Source organism: Triticum dicoccoides, chromosome 1A, assembly GCF_002162155.2.
Source record: "Triticum dicoccoides isolate Atlit2015 ecotype Zavitan chromosome 1A, WEW_v2.0, whole genome shotgun sequence".
Classification (NCBI taxonomy): domain Eukaryota; kingdom Viridiplantae; phylum Streptophyta; class Magnoliopsida; order Poales; family Poaceae; genus Triticum; species Triticum dicoccoides.
The window spans coordinates 146,519,463-146,537,532 of NC_041380.1; positions in this window are offsets into that span (position 1 = coordinate 146,519,463).

Genomic DNA, 18,070 nt, shown 5'->3' on the forward strand with positions numbered 1-18,070 from the left:
AGGCCCCCGTGGTGTGGTGGAGGGCTGGATGAACAGTAGACGGTGAAGGGGTGCCCGTGGAGGGGTGGATGAACAGGACCCCGTGGTGTGGAGGGCAGGATGAACAGTAGACGGCGGAGGGGTGCCCTTGGAGGGGTGCTTGAATAGGACCCCGTGGTGTGGAGGGCTGGATGAACAGTAGACGGTGGAGGGGTGGTTGAACAGTAGTCGGTGGAGTAGCGCGTGGTGGAGGCTGGCTGAACAGGAACCCATGGAAGCTGGAGGAGGTCGACGGTGGATGAACAGTAGCTTGTGGAGGCTGGAGGGGGTCAACGCTGGAGATGGACAGTATCCCGTGGAGTCCCGTTTTGCGGTACGCCACACCCCTCCCAATGAACAGGACCCCCGTTTCGACCGTAGCGCTCCAATACAAGTCCGTTTCCTCCGTTTTGCGGTACGCCACACCCCTCCCGATCAATAGGACCCCCGTTTCGATCGTAGGAGGTCCGTTTCCTCCGTTTTGCGGTACGCCACACCCCTCCCGATCAACAGGACCCCCGTTTCGACCATAGGAGGTCTGTTTCCTCCGTTTTGCGGTACGCCACACCCCTCCCGATCAACAGGACCCCCGTTTCGACCGTAGGAGGTCTGTTTCCTCCGTTGTGCGGTATGCCAGGCCTCGTTTCCATTTCCTCTTCTGTCCAAGCCCTCCCGATGAACATGACCACGCATTCCGTTCCGACCCATGAACACGACGACGACGTTGTTTCTCTGTTCCGACCCAACCAGGTACACGAGCCCTCGCCGTAGGTATGCGCGAGTAGGCATTCGAGGCCCCGCCTGTATGTACACATACGTGGCCGTATTTTCTTTCTTGCACCCTGGCCGTTGTACGTACGTGTACATGCTACGTGCGCGCCTCTACTACGACACGTGCGTGCCTCTACTACGACACGTGCGCGCCTCTACATCGACCAGTATGTACGTACACGTTCGCGACCAGAATGACAACGCTACGTACGCTTCGACCAGGTGGGTCCCGACTGTCAGGCACTTCCTTGCCTGCGAAGATGTAGCTGGTGGGTCCCAGCAGTCAGGGGGCGAATCATTTTTTTTGCCCGGACGCACTTCCTTGTGTGAAGATGTAGCTGGTGGGTCCCAGCAGTCGGGGGGCCGGTGGGTCCCAGCAGTCAGGGGGGCGAATCGTTTTGGTTTTCTTTTTTTTTTGCCTGGACGCACTTCTTTGCGTGCGAAGATGTAGATGGTGGGTCCCAGCAATCAGGGGGGCGAATTGTTTTTTTTTTGCCCGGACGCACTTCCTTGCGTGTGAAGGTGTAGCTGGTGGGTCCCAGCAGTCAGGGGGGAAAGGTTTTTTTCGCTTATGCGGTGGCCCGTACGGTGGGTCCCTCCAGTCAGGTGGAGGAATCATTATTTTCCGTGCAATAAGGAGGCACTTCCTTGCTGCCGCCGTGGACCCAGCTGTCAGCCTCTCCACATACAGTCCACGTCCGATGGAAGTCGTTCCTTGACCACGTTGACCACGCCGTGCCGAGAGCACCAGGGCGGTGGACGACGGCGAGGCCTAGGAAGGGGACGACGCGGAGCCGGTGAAGACGCGGCAGTGGATGCCCACGCGGAGAGGAGTATGAGGGTTCACTCATTCGGCTGCGGTGTGAGGCTGTCGTCGCCGCAGGGCCTGGCCAGCGGTGGGAATAGAAGGGGGCGGTGAGGCCTCCGCGGCTACACAGCCGGCCACGGGAGGCAGGAGCAGGCGGCATGACGGGCGCTGCTTTGGGCGGCTGGAGCAAGAAGACCAGAGGTTGAAGAAGCACTATGGCCGTTGGATGGACATCGGACGGTCACTGCAGCTAGAATCGTTTATATTGACTAAGTTGACAAAGCCCTTGGTACGTCAACTTAGTAGGCCCACAGGTCAGCTTCTGAAACAGTGCGCCCCAGATGTCAGGGGGAGGAATAATTTTTTGGGCAGGTGAAGCTAGAATATCCGAGATTGAAGAAGAAGCACGTCATCCGTTGGATGGACATCCAACGGCCACTGCTGCTAGAACCATGTGTTGACTATAAGTTGACAAAGCCTTGCATACGTGTCAACTCTGTTTTTTAGGGGACGTGTCAACTTAGTAAGGCCAGAAGTGTGTGGCAGAGAACTTATAGCCCATTTGAGATTTGTAAGAATGTGTAGCCCATTTTTGAATTCTAATGGAATTTACTACAGCCCATTTTACAGTTTGTTAAAAGTACAGTCCATTTCAACCAACCTTTCAAAACAAAATTCAATAAAATTTCCCACATTTTGATGGGATCCGAAATATTTTATCCTGAAATTTCTAGTCAGATTAAATAAATTTATATTACGTAAAAATCCAACGAAACATTGCGCTCGCAAAAATTAATGAAATTAAAATTTTCAATATCCAAAATTAATATTTTATAAAGTAATCACGTGTTTGCTGCATTTTTTATAGTTACTGCCCAGTTTTTATAATTACATCCCATTTATTATTTCTTAAAGCCCATTTTCTTGTTAAGCCTAATGCATCCCTCCTAGGAAAGATTTGCAGCCCAGCGGGGCGGAGAATAACACCTTGACCTTGCCTAGGTATTCCTAAAAAAAGTATAGCTGGGCTAGCCATTTTCAGCTTGAAAAAAATTAATATCTAGGCTGGATATCTGGCCTTGGCTAGACGGGCCACAGCCCGCCCAGTTAATACCTGCAGCGATGTTTTCGTTGTTGTTCAGAGGAGGAAAAATTAATATCTGGGTTAAACATCAAAAAACTCTGAAGTGCTCACACCTCAAAAACACAAATACTGCTCAAGCTTCTTGGTCCCAGCTGTCGGCCGCTTCTTGTGCAATTCTCTCGTTTATTGACTACTACATAGGTTGACAATGGTATGGGACCGTGATGTCAGGAAACCAGGGGGAAGCAAAATAAATTACTCGAGCGAGCGCTTCCACATCTGCCTCGTTGTCTCCCGTGGAAACCCCTTTCCTCCCTTTTTTTGCTCGGGCAAGGAGCAATGCATGCAGCACGTCCATGCGGTTATTAGGCAAGAAATAAAAGTGCTTTGCATGCTATGAATTACGATGGCCTGCATGGGTAGCTAATAAGGCATCCTCTTAACTGCTGTGATTAAATGTTGTGTTTAGAAGAGAGAAATATTCTTCTTTTCCACCAATCTGCTTGCACCTAGGTCGTGATGCACCTTCTAATACGACTTATTCACCTAGATGGAGGGAGTATAGTTTTATACATATATATATATATATATATATATATAATAAGGAGGCACTTGCCTACGTGAGGCTATGGACCTGGTGGGTCACCATTGTCATCCTCTCCAAGTAAAGTCATCTCCTCGCCCGCGCACGCTTTCCGCCCGAAACAGTCAGCGCCGCCCGCCCTGCTTCCCGGTGCAGGCGATTGCTCCGCCTTCAAACGACACAAGTGCCATCCGTCTGTCCATCTGCCGCCCACATTAATGATACGCGGTTGCCGAGGCGGCTACTCCGGCGCCACACGTCCGTCCCTCCGCCCGCCCACCATTGCTATATAAACTGCTGCGCCGGCCATAGCTGCAGTCATCCGCATCCGTTCCCTTTCTCCTATCACCACTATTGCCCACCATTGCTTCCTCGCGCTCCAGCGCTTTTCGGGATGGGCGGACGATGGACCACAAGGAGATGGCAGCCATTGCTGCCGACCGGCTGGCCGATAGGCAGCCGGAGGACGACGACGTCCCAATGGAGAACATGGTAGTCGACGATCCGGCGCCAACCCCCTCCTCCGCGCCATCCTCGCTGATGCATTGCACCATGACCATCAGCAGGCCCGTGCCTAATATATGGACAGTGTGAGGCAGATGTGTCAGGAGCAGTTCCAGGAGGCGCAGGCCGAGGCTACCTACAACCACCATCTCCTCCAGGAGCACCTGCAGGCGGAGGAGCAGATCACCGCGGAGCGGGCGGAGCAAGAGGCGCTGCTCGACTCGTACCGCTCCACCCGCAAGGGCCGCCTTGAGCGCTGGCGGTATAGCATGCGGGTGGCGGAGGCTGCGGCCGCCTACAAAGAGGCTAGCAAAGAGGGCGATGAAGCGGGCGAGGCGCTGTTTGGCGAGACCTAGGACGAGGCAGAGGACAATGCCGGCTCCGACGAGTCCCTGCTCCGCTGGTGTCAATGAGGCCCTGCTCCGCCGAGGCCTCGCGGCGCCAACAACGAGGCAGAGGACACTGTCGGCTCCGCCGAGGCCCCACCCCGCCAACAACGAGGCAGAGGACATCGTCGGGTCAGCCGAGGCCCCACCCTGCCGGCAACGCGGGGGAGGATTTCCACCGCTCCGCTGAGGCGCCGCCCGCCGGCAACGAGACAAAGGACATCGCCGGCTCCGCCGAGGCCCCACCCCACTGCCAATGAGGCCGCGCCACACAGAAAACGATGAAGAGTAGAACACGGTAGGTCGCCGCCGCTCGGGTCCAAGTAAGGCCACCGCTGCTACCCTCCTGTTGAAGCCAAGCTAGGCGGGTTGACCATTGACGGCCGGTTAGCTTCTTGGCCGTGACGTGGAGTCACGGAGTTCTGCTGGAGAATAACGCTGCTTCTACTTAACTGTTGGTGTAGTTGGCTGACTGACACGTGGGCCCAACAGGCCACATGTCAGTTACGCAACTGCACCTGCAGTTAAGTCACTGAAGCTTCTGTTCGGCTCAGCGGGACACAGGTGGGTAGCTTTCGTTAATTAATTATACCTCCTTTCTCACCAACCTTCCTCCTTCGTGGATCTCATTGACACTCTTGATGTGGAAGAAAAGGCGAGAGCAAAGGACACACATGCTTGAGGAATTGAGGGAGGATCTAGTGCCAATATGGTACATAAGAACTTCCTGCCCCACAAGTTCAAGAACAAGGGCAAGTTTGATGGTAAAGCAAAGTTTGATGGGAAGAACAAGATTGTGCAACACATGAACTTCAAGAAGAAGAATGACAAGAAGAAAGGTGTTTGTCATGTGGTGATCCTGATCGTTGGGCTCCTAGTTGCCCTAATCGCTATGACAAGCTAGGCTGGTTAATTAATTATACATCCAGCGCACCCCTTTATAATTGAAATGTAATGAAATCCGGCATGTTTATATGAAATCCGACCGTGTATGAATGAATTTATTTCGATTAGTTTGAATTCCCGTATCACTGGCATTGGATGAACATGCAAAACAATACGTACTAGCATTATTCCTAGGGTGATCATCTCGTTTGCAGCAATTTCACATGTACTCCCTTCGGTCCTTTCTAGTCTGCATACAAGTTTTGTCTGCAGTCAAAGTATCTCTACTTTGACCAATCTTATACAAAAAAGTATGCACTTACACAATGTGTGAAGTAAAAAGGAACAGAAGAAGTACAAAGAGTTTGAGCAGCTTTTTAGCGTTTTTGTACATTGCAATCAAACACACAGGCCTGACAATCCATAGAGAACATTCAAAACAATCAACGATTATGCATCTCAGCGACTCACATGTCAGAGGCAATATTTACTTCACAACTAAAGAATAAAGAAAAAAATTGATCGACGCTGCTGACAGCAAAGGGCGTCCCATTCGGAAATATCAAACGCATGTCTTGCTAAAATCAATGAGCAAAATTTGACAAGGTTGTCCCATTCCAAAATATCAAATGCCTGCGATTATGGAATGGACAGGGTTTGCCATCAGTTTGGACATTGACATGGCACCTCGTGCTAAATAAACCAGCTGTTCTTTTTGTGTTGTTCCACCAAAATCAACCAAATTCACGCGTAGCTTGTATGATTTCGCCCTTATATGTTGCAACGCCTTGAACTTATCGGCACCTCCTTTATTGTGGTGGAAATGAATGATTCGATGTATTCGTGAACATTTTGTGCAGTTCCCATTGAAATCAAGCTGAGCACCCCTGTTTGCACAAATACAAAAAAGTGATTAGTATAGAGCAAACTGTACTATGAATTGACAGTTTCAACAGGCACATACATGGTCCATGTAGAGCACAATTTTAGAAAAATGGAACTCACCAGAAAGAATCCTAGAACAACAACAACAAAATGGAGATTTTCTCAGTCCTTTTGAGCTGAAGTTAGTTTGGTCTTGTGGGGAGTAATGTAACCGTCCTTCAACTGCTCCTTCTGATGATAAGATAGACATGGCTTCTTCATCTTGGCATAATCGGAACTAGTCACTTCACATACTCCATATTCTTCTTCAGAGGAAGATGATCATGTTGTGCAATGACAAGAGGACTACTAAATGCTGGCATCACTGTTTGCTCGAAAAAAGGAAAGGAAATATTTAAAACAACACAGATGAAGCACTTCTCAAGGACAATACCACTTTTTCATGACAGTATCTAAACAGTAGCACAACACCAATAGAGATGACAAAGCTCAATCATATGGATGAAATCAGTGGGCGAGTACCAACCTTTGTCAGGAGGCTTATTGTGTAGAGCATACAGATGAAGCATCTACGGTGGTGGCCAAGCTTACTATATACTCCTCGATTAGTTTAATGTTCCCAACATATTCTTGTGCAGTTCCACTAAAATATATGGTATCTTCAAAGAAGATCCCTGTTTGCACAAGTAGAGATAATTACATATTAGATTAAGAGTGGCATCAAATCAGTGGCAAAACAATTGCTCGTTCCAGCCATAGCAATAAATTAAGATGCAAAACTATATCATTACTTGTGCCATCACAGTTCCAGTGCTTCATTACAGCACCGGGAGTTGCTTTTGTTTTTATTCCCCTTGTTCTTCTCCTTCATCACTTGGTTCAATAACAAACAAGCTTTGCCTTCAATGTAAGATTTGGCATGTCAATTAGGGAGCACAAGTATAGTACTAAACTTAATTTTCTGATGAAAGTGGCAAAATACAGGCCAGCAGTTGTGAAATATCCTTATCTTACCTCAATGGGATATTACGGTGCACATATAGATTGGAAGTCTTGTCTCCATTTGTGCAGTTCACTAAAATCAAGCAACATCATCGTACAAGTAGCACAACATATGAATGCACACTACAGAATCATGTGAAAGAAGGCTAGTACTGACCTCTCATGATGCGGAATTCAAACAACTCACAAGAAGAAGATCTGAACCAAATTCGCCTTAACGGATAGGAAGTAGGATCTCCTCTTGTGCAGTTCCACTAAGATCAAGCAATCAAGCAACATTGTCGGTGTGACATTTTGGTTGAACTGCACAAAAGGTCACAATGGCAACGAGGTGAAGCAGATAACCCTGTTTACACAGAGGTGCAAAGGAAACAATTGGTGGTCAATAACGGTGGATAACACAGAAGCCAACAAAAAGAAGCATCTACCTTATCTAAATGGGAAAGAAAGCAAGACAGTAGCATTTCTCAAACGGTGGCATTGATTAATATTAACATAGAGATTATATTAACAATAAAATTCGTTAAACATGTAATTTGCTTTTAACTGTGGCATTGCATCAATTTTGCAGCGGCATTATTAGAGGGTGTTTGTTTACAGGGACATTTTGGTGTAGGGACTAAAAAACTCCATGTCAGTCCGTGTTGGTCCCAGTTTAGTTATCAGAAGCCTTTCCCTATGTGAGCGCAGCAAATCTAGTCCTGCTCAAACTCTACAGCCTTGTCCCTTCCTTTCCTTTTTGAACTAGTACTTTCGCCCGTTCCTTTCCTTTTTGAACCACGTCCTAGATTTATGTGATACAACTTTCCCCACTACTTTCCCCCATTCCTTTCCTCTTTGAACCATGTCCTAGATTAATGCTATACAACTTTCCCCCTTCATTTCCTCTTTGAACCACGTCCGAGATTCATGCTATATACAACTTTTCCCACTCCTTTACTCTTTGAACTGCGTCCTAGATTCATGGTATACATGCAGCTAGAGCAATGCATGTGAAGTAAGTAAATTATACCTTAAGGTTCTTGGGGTGTGGTTCGGCGGGCGATGGGACAGCGACGAAGAAGAAGGGGTCGGAGGCCCTCCCGCGTCGCCGCTGGGTGGAAAGTGAACAACTGTGCTGGTAGTCCCTCGCCGATGGTGACAGCGTTAAGCCTCCTTTCCCTTCTCGGCGGACGGATCCTACCGGCTCTTTGAGCAGCAGTGAGGAGAGAGAGAGGCCAGCGAAGTCTTGTTTAGATCTGGAGAGGGCGAGAGAGTGTGAAGAGAGCAACTACAAGCGCTGAGGCTCCAGCGGGAGAGGGCGAGAGAGTGTGAAGAGAGCAACTACAAGCGCTAAGGCTCCAGTGTGTATATATATACTGGAGAGAGAGTGTGAAGCGTGCAAACCCTAGAAAACATTTTGACTAGTCAAAAATCCTCCTGGCACAAATTATGCTCAAGTGTAGTTATCGAACCCGAGACCTCAAGTTTGATGAGCGAACAGGCTAACTAGCTACACAACCCTCCCGTTATGTTCAACGAGAGGGAAATAACCTTTTATACATTCCTGAATCCTTATTATAACATGCACACAAATTTTGGGCACTTGTATTCGACTTAAGTCAGTGTGTCACCGTATCTCATATACTTACTACTCCCTCCGTCTAGGTGTAATAAGTCACGTTAGAAGGTGCAAGGGGACCAAGGTGCATGTGTGTGTGTGTGCGTGTGTGTTTAACACCATGTGTGTGTTAGAGAGAGCGATAGATCGACCTACTCCTATAGAGAGATGTTGTGTAGTGTACGATTTTAGCCGCGAGAGTCGGTACATCCTCTTGTTTCCGGGCGTGTCCGGTAGGGACATGCGGACAGCTGCCACGGCCGCTCCTGACCTGCCTGGCCCACCCAAAGCCCCTCCATCGCCCGCGCGTGCTTCCCGCCCGAAACGGTCAGCGCCGCTCCAAAGAATCGGTGCCGCATTCATGCCCGGGCAGAGCGGACGCGACCTCTCACTGGCGCAAGAGTGATGGTTGCTTCGTCCGTCCAACTTACTGCTGGGTCTATGTGATTTGACGGCTCATTGGTCTTTATTACTGAGGTCGTAGGTGTGCTGGATGTCCCACGCTTTCGGCGAAAGGAGGTATACCTACTAGATTACAATTTTCTCCATTCTTACAGCGGAGGCATGCAAGAGCAGTGAAAACACGCAGGCTCAGTGATCCGCATGTGGTTCATGGTGAAATCTCTACAAAGACTTATGTTTAGGAACGGAGGAAGTACTAGTATAGTACGTACTGTAATTTATCAGCGAGATAAATTTGTACAATGCTATGAAGCTTCCAGCTTCTGTTACATGTATCTTGGGTCCAAGGTTGCCCGTTGCAACATTTCATCAAATACAAAGGAGACTAACATGCATGCTATTGCATCTCAATGATTGACAGATCATAGCAAATATGTACTCCTTCCGTTCCAAAATAAGTTTCTCAACTTTGTGCAAACTTTGGTACAAAGTTGTACTACTACTAAAGTTGACACTTATTTTGGAACAGAGGCACCTAAAGAAAAAAAGATCCATGCAGTCCCTAGCCCTTGAACCGTGAACCCTGACCAGGCTTCAATTTGCTGGCAACGTTCGAGCTTCCTAATAGATGAAGTTTGCAACCTTTTGACCATCAGATCATTTTGTGCAGTTTAACCAAAATCGAGATGAGCATCCCTGTGGCAAAGAAATTGAACAAGCGTGATTAGAATAAGATTACTGGGACTAGTTGATGAGACATAAACTCATCACAAATACAGTACGTAGAAGCCAGTAGAGGTATGTGCGGGGCAAAGAAGTAGAGAAATATCCACAGGGAGTGATGTGGGCAGCTAGAGCAGTGGTGCAAGCCGGCTGTAAAGGGAGTTGTACCTGAGGGACGTAGCTCAACCTTGAGGGGGCGGCGGGAGGTGGCAACTTCCCACGTCGCGGCAGTGAGCAAGGGACGAAGGCAACCTCACCGGCTTTGTGAGAGAGAACGGCGGGGACCCCTGATCGGGACGTGCCGACAGTGGTTTTTCGCCGTCGGCGACGGCCACTGCATCTACACTAAGCATCCACCCCTTCCCCAAGCGGACGTGATCTGCCGGGATGTTAGCGATTTGGCCACAGTCATTTTGTGTGAGAGAGTGTGAAGAGAGCAACCCCAGCAAGCAACCGTGTAGGCTGGCCCGTCCTGACTATGTATATAGTGGAGCGGTTTCCTTTTCTCTCCATATGAACCTATCATATTGCGTGCGTGCCACTAAAGAAAAAAAACTTTATTTATAAATGACGCGGCACCTACTACTCGTTCTCCTATAACCTTGCGTTTGGCATCTCCAAGATATTAACCTTGCGATTGGCTGTTCGCCTCTTCGGGAAGTCGAGCAATGATGGTAGTGCAGTATATATCGTTCTGGCTATATGAGACCGAATGAATTGTTGCACGTCCACCACGTGGGCGAGGGTCGAGGGGCGAGGGAGAGTGCTACATACGGAGCAAAATGAGTGAATCTACACTCTAAAATACGTCTATATACATTAGTGTTTGGAGTATGTACTAGTAGTTCATATTGAAATCTACTAAAGGACATATATATTCCAAACAATATGATAGTATAATCTCTATAACCAAGGTAGTAGGGACAAGGAGTAAACGGAGGGAGTAGTAAAATTTTCTCCTCGGGCTGTGAGCCACCACGCGCGTGGGCGAGGGAGCGGGCGTAAGGCGTGGTAAGCAAGCTTCACCTCATCCTGCGAGCCACCGCGCCCGTGGGCGGGGGAGACGACGTACTAAGCAGGCTTCTCCTCATTCTGCGAGTTGACGGGACACATCAAAAGTACTCTAGTGTATAGAGCCTTGCCTCTAAGGTAGGCCCCACATGGTTTGCCTCTTTTTTTAACATAACACGTCAAGTCGCAATTTGTTTGTTCACCCGTGGTAGACGATCCTCCCTCCACCAAGTGGACAACCAGTACACGTGCCAAATTACCACGTGGGCTGCCTTTTTCGTACAGAAATGAGCTCCACTGTGTACCCACGCGGGTGTGGTTGGGAAAGAGACGGGAGTACGTGCGTCGTGCATGCACCTCTTCTCTTCGTGCATGTCCCCCACCTACGTGGGGTGTGTGAGAGAGATACAAACCGCATTCGTGATTGTTTTTTGTTTTGGGGTGGGGGTGGGGTGGGGGTTGATTTCGTGAATTATTTGTGGGAATATGTGTCGATGACATCTCAAACAAAATTTTGCATGCAATGTGTGTGAAATGGAGGCCTATCCATATCATACATAGAGGGTCGGGCAATCCACGAGAAGAGAGGGAGGGGTCATAGCTATCGATAGAGTCAAATAGAGGATCAAGTGGGTGGGTGCGAGATCGATGAACAGAGCCATCAAAATTGTTTGTGTGTACAAGTCAAAGATATAGGGCGACTAGCCTACTAGAACGTTAGAGGGCACACGTCAAGTTTATGTGTGGCAAGGAGACATGACTAGAGCGCTCGATGTATCGGTGTGTGTGGGGGGGAGGGGGTGGTGGGAGGGGTTGGCAGAGGCCTAACTATAGAGGTAGAACGACTCGTATATGTGTTGAGAAGGAGACACCTAGCTATGTCTTGAGGGAGATAAGTCGACATCCATACATAACTGAAGGACGGGAAATATGATGGGACAGAGAGAGAGAGGAGGGAGAGAGGGAGGGAGAGGGGTAGAGTGCTGGATGGGTGATGGAGTTGCTTCTCGAAGATGGTGGGAGAGGCCTACTGGACAAACTGAGGGTGGAACTACAATGTTATCAATAAGAGTGGGGATGTGTTTCTGTGTGTGCATGTGCGTGATAGATCTGTCGGGACGCATCCATGGATGATGAAGGGGAACCATGTGTTTGGTAAGAAAACCTAACTAGATCGGTAGATCAATTGTTGTTTGTCGGAGGAAGGGAGAAACACAACTAATGAGGTAGATTGATTGACGTGTGGGTAAAAACGAGTTATAAGGACCTAGCTAGCTATATGTATAGCGAGAGATCGGTCGGTGTATGTCCATTTGTTAGAGGAAAATAAGGCCCAGCGAGACGGATAGACAGAGAGAATGGAGCTAGGAGGTGGTGCGAGAGGCCCAACTACTAGCTAGATAGGGGGAGGAGTGTGCGGTTGTGAGAGCGATGAAAAGAGGGGCGAGAGTTTACACGTGTGTCTGACCGTATGAGAGACACGAGGCAACGACACATAAAGGAGGAGATTGAAGGTGTGTTTGTATGTTGTAGGCAGGCACCGCTAGAGAGGTTTATCGATCGGTGTGTGTCGGAAAGGAGTTGTGGAGACTCTGGGAGAACGACCTAAAGAAAAAAATGAATGTGCCAGGTGGATACAATGCCGAGGGAGGGGGAGGGTGAGGAGGGCATGTGCATGCACGAGAGAAAGTTAGTGGTAGCTACAAAGGTTAGAGGATTGTGTGGGTGTAAGAGACTAACAAAGATCATAATTTGATATGAAAGCGGATTCATATATTTGAATAGGAGATCATAGTGTTTTAAACATTGCATGCATGAATATAGCGGTGATACATGTGTTGTGCACATGTTATACCATAATGTGATAATGCATGGTGTTTGCAACTCATAGCTAAATGCCAAACAATCTAAACCATACTATACATCAAACAATCTCACATTTTATTTGAATTTGTGATAATGTGTGGCATTCGCAGCTTACAACTAAATATCAAACAATCTAAACAATACTATATATCGAACATTCTCACATTTTATTTGAATTTGTGGTAATGTGTGGTGTTTGCAACTCACATCTAAATACTTGTAGGCGTAGGGGGCGGGGCACCATACATAATGTGATAAACACATTATACATACGAGACATGGTTTAGATTATGAAATCAAAATAAAGTGGATTCTAAAAATCTAGTTGGAGTTCATATAGGAGTACACATAGTTCATATGTAACTCGAGACTAATCATGTGGTGTGCTGTGAAAATAATACACAAACGATGGTTTAACTTGACAATAATGATAAATGTAGATCTTAATAAAATAGAGAAACAAATTCAAATGATTTGACTTCACAACAATCATTACTGGAGATCTTATTCAAATAGAGAAACGAATTCAAATTTAGTTCATATTGAAGCGGTAGTATATACGTTTGGAATGCACTAAAACGTTCATTTGAGTAGTAGGTTGCATGCATTATAAACGTAGCGAAATATTTTAATTGAACATAACATGAATTCAAAGTTTTGAATGACATTTGTAGGGCGCATTGATTTGGGACAGTACACGTTAGGCTTGTCCGGAAATTTCAACCCGCGCCTTGTTAGCCCGAAATATTTAAGATATATCTTTGTCTCGTTGTGCTCCGACAACTCCCTCCATCTCAACCCGCGCCTTGCTATTCCGAAATTACAACGCACGCGAAAACTCCCACCTCCTGTGAAATCCAGACATGCGAAATGCCCGTGGTACCCCTGAACTGAAAGAACCACCTCAAATTGGTGGGGGTACTTTCGTAACTTACCCCACATTTCAGACAAGCGCGTCTCTAAGCCATGGTTCCCCACTGCCATCCCATCCGCCCACCCATTCGTACATCGAGGCCGCGAAAACCCGCAACAAAACCCCACACCCAGCTCCGTCCGCCACCCAGCCGGAGCCTCTTCCCCGACGATGTCGTCCACAGCAACACCTCGACGTCCCTCATCCATCGTACCGGATGAGGATCCGTCGTTGATCTCATCGTCCCGCCAGTTCAGCCACCCCATCCTCCATCTCCAAGGAGCCGCCCCGACATTCCCCTCGGCTTTCGCGCCACCTCCATTCCCACACCGCCGTCTTCACCTGCACCACTGGAAGAGCATCATCATCGCCATTTCCTCGGATGAAGCTGCGGCCTAATCGGTGCCACCAAAGAGGTTGTACACTAATCGCCGCATTTTCTTCTTGATTCGATCTCACGGTGCTGCCGGTGCTCGGTCTCGAGCCGACACGGCGCGGCTCCATCCATGGTGGCGTCGTCGGCCACTTCCTCCACGGCGTCACTCCCTCGGCGGCGACGTCCACATTAGTAGGACCTGATGCTGCTTTAGCTCTCGCTCGCGCTGCTGCTCTGCTCTTGCTCTCGGTCCCCTGCCTGGTCTGCTCTTGCTATTGCTCTTGCTCGCGCTGCTGCTCTCGCTCTTGCTCTTGCTTGCGATGCTGCTCCGATTTAGCTACACTTCAGTCGACTGAATCGACTTTTGGGTCAGTCGATTTTCAGGTGGTGGCGGGGCTCGCCGGGGTGAAGGAAGAACCAGCCGCAGCGGGGAGGGGGGCTCGCCGAAGAGATACCCCACTATTTATCTTAGGGTTCAGGATGGGGGCGGTGGTCGCCGGCGGTGGCGGGGCGTTGGCGGGGCGGTGGCGTGGGGATCGCCGGAGAAAAAGCTCGGCACGGGGTGGCCTAGAGGGATGGCCGGGGTGGCGGCGGACCAGCGGTGGGGAGTGTTTTCGGGGCGGGCAGGGCGACGCACCACGGGCCGCGGGCGGCGGGGGGCTGCTGTTTGGCCGGCTTAGGGGGGTGGAGGTTGAAGATGAACCGCAGGCCCTTGATTTCGTATCCAACGACTGCAAAATCGACTGACCAGAGATGAAAAAGTCAGTCGACCGACGTGTAGCCTTACCTTGCTAGTGCATTCAGTTTCGACAGCAAAATTCAGTTTCGACAGCAAAATTCAGTTTCGACAGTTAAGTTCAGTTTCGACAGTTAAGTTCAGTTTCGACAGTTAAGTTCAGAGATGAGCGGCTGATGTATTTTACATCTAGCACTTTGTGGTTATGTATTTTACGTCATGTATTGGAGATGCTATTAGAATTCCACTCAGGTTAACATTGTTCGTTGTCTCTCTTGTCCTGCTTCAGCCTCGGCGTCGTACAACTCACCGGAGCTGCTCCAATGACTAAACCCTCCATCACAGCGGAGCAGTACCTCGGGCTCCATCTCCAGATGCCTAAGATCTTCTTCCCCTCCTCCGACAGCCAAGTCAGCTAGAGCATCCTCACCGGCCAACCCAATCACGCTGAGATCTACATGGCTTCGCCAAAGAGGTTCTACACTTGTTGCATCTCTTTTTTACTCTACATGTTATATATATTGTCTACTGAGCACACGGATTTGTTCCTTTAGTGTCTCCTTGAAAGAAAAACGTAGGAATTTTAATTTTCACTTGTCCTCCTTTTCAAATTCATATTCATGAAGCACAAGACTAAGAGATAGTAGCATAATAGCATTATAACCATACATTTTCTTGTGGTTTGACTTAATGTCACCAAGCTTCTTTGCATCCTGTGATCTTCCAATTGTTGTGAATCAAACACCCAGATTGGCAGAAATCATGTGTTTTTAAATTCTCTGTTTTGCACGTGCATTCCTATCCTATTCCTGTCTATTTCCTATCCCTGCATTGTTGGAATCCTCCAATTCAAACGAGCCCTTACAGAATTACTTCTCTTACAGATACTTGTCAAAGAAAACCTTGCATGGTTTGTCCCGCTCCTGCTGCGCCGTCGTCCACCCCAGCTCAGCTGCTCCAACGATAGAAGGGTCCAGCATAGCAGGGATCCGGCCTCCAGACTGTCTTTCGCCACCTCAGATCTTCTTCCCCGCCGCTGGCAGCCATGAAAACTGCACTACCATCATCAACCGAGCAGATGACCTCGAGGACTACACGGGTCCGCAAGAGAGGTCTCACTCTTTCGTGTCTGCTTACGTTATGCATCGCTTAATATTACATGCTACTTTATCGTCCTGTTCACCGATTAGACTCTGAGTAAGCTCCAAACTAATGGTCAAACTTGAGTTTTTAAATGGTTGTGGGGTACATATCGGGGCTGCTATCAATAGTATCTATCTACTATCTGGTTAACCTCCGGTGTCTACTATGAGTTTCATGTTGGGTGGGAAACAAACAGTAAAGAAGCCATTATCTGTATTTTTTAACTAAAGCCATTATCTGCCTGCTATTATTGGTTTTGGGTCTATCCACAGGTTGCTACCATCACTCTGGATTTCTGCATGCACTCCTTACATAATCTCACTATGTTTTATTCCTATGCATGACAGTTATTGTAAACAATGGAACTGAACATGTAGAGCAAAAGAGACGAGCCTTGCGTGGCAATAAAATTTCATGCAGACGCCGCTCCATGGTAGGCGCAAAGGCAGCCCCCCTCCACGCATTTCGGATTGTAATCGAGAGGAAGATATCTATTCTATGGGGGATTCAGAAGGAGAAGACAACTCCTATTTATGCCCTGAGGTCTTCACTCTAACTTGGCATGCTGATGTTGGTTATATCATGCATATGGTGTCTTGCATTGCTTACTTTATACATCAAATATGTCATCTGCTTAGTTTATACATCATTTGTGCGAATGTCATCTGTTTAGTTTATTCATCGTTTATGTGAATTATGCAACGCCATCTTGTTTAGCTAGGCATCATATATGTGAATTTTGCAACGCCATCCTGCTTAGCCAGTCATCTTATATGTAAATTATATCAGGCCATCCTTTTTTTGGTTACATATTACATTTGTCAAAAATGTTATTACATTCAACTGCTCTTCGTGTGCATCAGCCATTTGACACGGTGATGGCAAATTCTGGAGTGAAAACAAGGTCTTCAGAGCAGACTATGCTATCTGACGAAGCGCATATCCCGCTGGTTACGGATAGCTCCTCAGAGGAGGATTCAGAGACAGATGACCAGTCCTATCCCCCCCCCCCCCGAGGTGTATGCTCTAACTTGGCAGGGTTATGTTGCTCATATCGTGCGTATGGTGTCTCGCATTGCTATGTCATTTGATTAGTTTAGACATGCTTTGTGTGGATGCCACCTGTTCAGTGTCTAATTACCATATATGTGAATTATGCATTGCCATCTTGTTGCAATACATTATATATGTGAATTATACAATGCTATCTTGTTGCAAAGGCATAATATATGTAAATTATGCAATGCCATGTTGTTTAGCCAATCATCATGTATGTGAATTATATCATGCTATCATTTTTTGTATTACGTGTTCCATTTGTTGACAACGTTTGTATATTCAACTACTCTTCCTGTGCATCAGCCATTTGAAGCGGTGATGGAAGTATCTGGAGTGAAAACAAGGTATTCAGAGCAGACAATGCTACCTGCTGAACCAGACATCTTGCTGGTTACAGAGAGCTCCTCAGATGAGGATTCAGAGACTGATGACCAGTCCTATTTTCCCCCTGAGGTCTATGCTCAAACTTGGCAGGGTTATATTACCCATGTCATGCATGTTGTCTTCCATTGCTTAGTTTTTACATCATATATGGATTGCCATCTGCTTACTTGCTTACTATATAAATCATATATTTGAATTATATCATGCCATCATGTTTACATAGTACATACACATCATCTATCTGAATTATGGCATGGCAACCCATTTAATAAAGACATCATATAGTTATATAATCTCATCCTGTTTAGTGTTTATAGTCATCATATTTTGAATTATGGCATTCTATCCGTGAATGTATGTGAATTATGGCATGCCAACCTATTCAATAAACACATTATATAGTTATGTCATGTCATCCTGTTTACATAATCTCATATTTTGAACTATGTCTTTCCATATTTTTTTAATTAGCCATCATAATGTGAAATTGTGTCATGCTATCCTGTTTAGTTAGCCATCATATATGTGAAATTGTGTCACGCTATCTTGTTTGGTTAGACAACATAAATATCAATTGTTTCATGCCCTCTTTTATTCCCCACTGTCCATTGCACCTGTCTATCATACAATGTCTATACTTTCAATTACTTTTCTTATTTATCAACCATTTGAATTGGAGAGCGTGATGGCAGTATCTAAGGGAGTAACAACACGGTCTTTAGAAAAGATAGTGCTACCAGTTGATGCAGATAGAACCACGGTTGTACTTGCCCAAGGACCAGATCCACCACACATAACCCAGACTCTCGTAGCTTGTACCCCTACCCAGTTGGACAGAGAACCAGCTACACCCCTTCTAACCCCAACCCCGGCAGATAGTAACCCAGTTCCAGTTGACACAGCATTGTCTCCACCACAGAGCACCCAAACA